This window comes from Callorhinus ursinus, unplaced genomic scaffold, assembly GCF_003265705.2.
Source record: "Callorhinus ursinus isolate GAN/ISIS: 27379988/994484 unplaced genomic scaffold, GSC_fseal_2.0 scaffold13, whole genome shotgun sequence".
Classification (NCBI taxonomy): Eukaryota; Metazoa; Chordata; class Mammalia; order Carnivora; family Otariidae; genus Callorhinus; species Callorhinus ursinus.
This window is the reverse complement of record NW_027397075.1, coordinates 35830335-35833600: the sequence shown is the minus strand read 5'-3', so window position 1 is coordinate 35833600 and position 3266 is coordinate 35830335.

The following is a 3266-nucleotide window of genomic DNA, read 5'->3' as shown; positions in this document are numbered from 1 at the left end:
TTTTTTTAATTCTTCTTTAATTTCCTGGTGGACCCATTCATTCTTTAGTAGGATGCTCTTTAGCCTCCATGTATTTGAGTTCTTTCCGACTTTCCTCTTGTGATTGAGTTCTAGTTTCAAAGCACTGTGGTCTGAAAATATGCAGGGCATGATCCCAATCTTTTGGTACGGTTGAGACCTGATTTGTGACCTAGGACGTGATCAATTCTGGAGAATGTTCCATGGGCACTAGAGAAGAATGTGTATTCCGTTGCTTTGGGATGGAATGTTCTGAATATGTCTGTGAAGTCCATTTGGTCCAGTGTGTCATTTAAAGTCTTTATTTCCTGTTGATCTTTTGCTTAGATGATCTGTCCATTTGAGTGAGGGGGGTGTTAAAGTCCCCCACTATTATTGTATTGTTGTCGATGGTGTTTCTTTGCTTTTGTTATTAACTGCCTTATATAATTGGCTGCTCCCATGTTAGGGGCATAGATATTACAATTGTTAGATCTTCCTGTTGGATAGACCCTTTAAGTAGGATATAGTGTCCTTCCTCATCTCTTATTACAGTCTTTGGTTTAAAATCAAATTTGTCTGATATAAGGATCGCCACCCCAGCTTTTTTTTGGTGTCCATTAGCATGGTAAATTGTTTTCCACCATCTCACTTTCAAGCTGGAGGTGTCTTTGGGTCTAAAATGAGTCTCTTGCAGACAGCATATTGATGGGTCTTGTTTTTTAATCCAATCTGATAGCCTGTGTCTTTTGATTGGGGCATTTAGCCCATTTACATTGCGGGTAACTATTGACAGATATGAATTTAGTGCCATTGTATTGCCTGTAAGGTGACTGTTACTGTATATTGTCTGTGTTCCTTTCCGGTCTATGTTGCGTTTAGGCTCTCTCTTTGCTTAGAGGACCCCTTTCATTATTTCTTGTAGGACTGGTCTCGTGTTTGCAAATTCCTTTAGTTTTTGTTTGTCCTGGAAGCTTTTGATCTCTCCTTCTATTTTCAGTGACAGCCTAGCTGGATATAGTATTTTTGACTGCATATTTTTCTCGTTTTGCTCTAAATATATCATGCCTGTCTTTCTGGCCTGCCAGGTCTCTGTGGATAGGTCTGTTGCCAATCTAATATTCCTACCATTGTAGGTTACAGGTCTCTTCTCCCGAGCTGCATTCAGGATTTTCTCTTTGTCTCTGAGACTCGTAAGTTTTACTATTAGATGTCGGGGTGTGGACCTATTTTTATTGTTTTTGTGAGGGGTTCTCTGTGCCTCCTGGATTTTGATGCCTGTCTCCTTCCCCAAATTAGGGAAGTTCTCTGCTGTAATTTGCTCCAATATACCTTTTGCCCCTCTCTTCTTCTGGGATCCCAATTTTCTAGTGTTGTTTCCTCTTATGGTATCACTTATCTCTCTAATTCTGCCCTCGTGATCCAGTAGTTGTTTATATTTTTCTCAGCTTCTTTATTTTCCATCATTTGGTCTTCGATATCACTGATTCTCTCGTTTGCCTCATTTATCCTAGCAGTTAGTGCCCCCATTTTTGATTGCACCTCATTGATAGCCTTTTTGATTTCAACTTGGTTAGATTTTAGTTCTTTTATTTCTCCAGGAAGGGTTTCTCTAATATGCTTTTTGGGAGGCCAGCTAGTATCTTTAAAATCATGATTCTGAACTCTAGGTCTGACATCATACTAATGTCCATACTGAGTAGGTCCCTGGCAGTCGGTACTACCTCTTGTTCTTTTTGTTGAGGTGGTTTTTTCCGTCTTGTCATTTTGTCCAGAGGAGAATAGATGAATGACAGAACAAAATGCTAACAGGGTTACAATGTCCCCAGAAAATATACTCTAAACAAATCAGAAAAGCCCTGAAACCAGGGGAAAAGAAAGGGAAAGAAAGAAAAAAGAAAAAGAAAAGAAAAAGATAAAAACAAATAAAAACAGAACAAAACAAAAAAAACAGAATATGATCAAATATGATCAGGCTGGTGCATAGATCAGTGCCACACACTAGATTTTGGGTGTATTTTTGTCTGTTAGAAGAAAGTGCCTCCCAAAATTTTAAAGAAAGAAAAACTTATATATGTACAAAAATAAGGGTTGATATGATGAAGGGGTGGAATATGACTGTAAAGATGAAAATTATAAAAATTTTTTTAAAAGGAATTGATAAGAAGTTGTTTGAAAAAGGAACTAAGAGGATTTAAGAAAAAAAAGGGGAGATAATGTGATCAGGCAGGAGACTAGAACAAAGCTATACACTAGAGATTTAGGGTATATTTTGATCTGTTAGAAGAAACTGTATCTCAAAATTTTAAGGCGAGAACAACTTATATATATATGCCAAAAATAAGGGTAACTACTATGAAGGGATAGAATATGACTCTAAAAATGAAAAATATAAATGTTTTTTAAAAAAGGGATTGATAAGATGTTGGTTGAAAAAGGGAAAAAGAAAAATTAAAAAAAAAAGACAGTTAAAAAAATTAACTTTGAACGACTAAAGAATCATGGTAAAAAAGCCATGAATTCTATGTGCAGTATTCTTTTAGCGCTGGAGTTCTGCCGTTCTCCAATTTTTAGTATATGTGCTGCTGAAGCGAGCACATTGAGTTCTGCTGTTCTCATTGATCAGTAAACTTGGTCTTGGCTTGCTGGCTGTTCGTGTGGATCTTCTGGGGGAGGGGCCTGTTGCCGTGGTTCCCAAATGTCTTTGCCGGAGGCGGAATTGCCCCGCCCTTGCTGGTCCGGGCTAAGTAATCTGCTCGGGTTTGCTCTCGGGAGCTTTTGTTCCCTGCAAGCTCTTGGTACAGCTTTGGAAGACCAGGGTGAAAATGGTGGCCTCCCAATCTCCGCCAGGAGGAGCCGAGAACTCGGGGCCCCGCTCCTCGGTGCGCCCCCAGAGAAAAGCAGTCACTCCTGTGTCCCCGGTCTCCGGCCGCACTCCGTGCTCACCCGGCCTGTGACCGAGCGTTTCTGTCTCTGGCACCCGACCCCGTGTGGAGTCTCCAAACCCAGCAGATCCCTGCGGTGCGCTCCGGCGCCGCTCCTCCCGGGGGAGGAAGGGGAGTCTCCCCGGATCTGCCACTTGTTGGGTCCCTGCTGGAGGAGCAGTGGCCCGACTGGGCCGCGGCTCACAGTTTATGGCAACCCCGAGCTGAGAGCCCGCGCCTCAGCTCCGTCTCTGCAGCCGGCTTCCCCGCTGATACCTGGGAGCTCTGCCCCACTCAGGCACCCCCGGTCTTTCTGTGACCCCGAGGGTCCTGAGAACACACTGT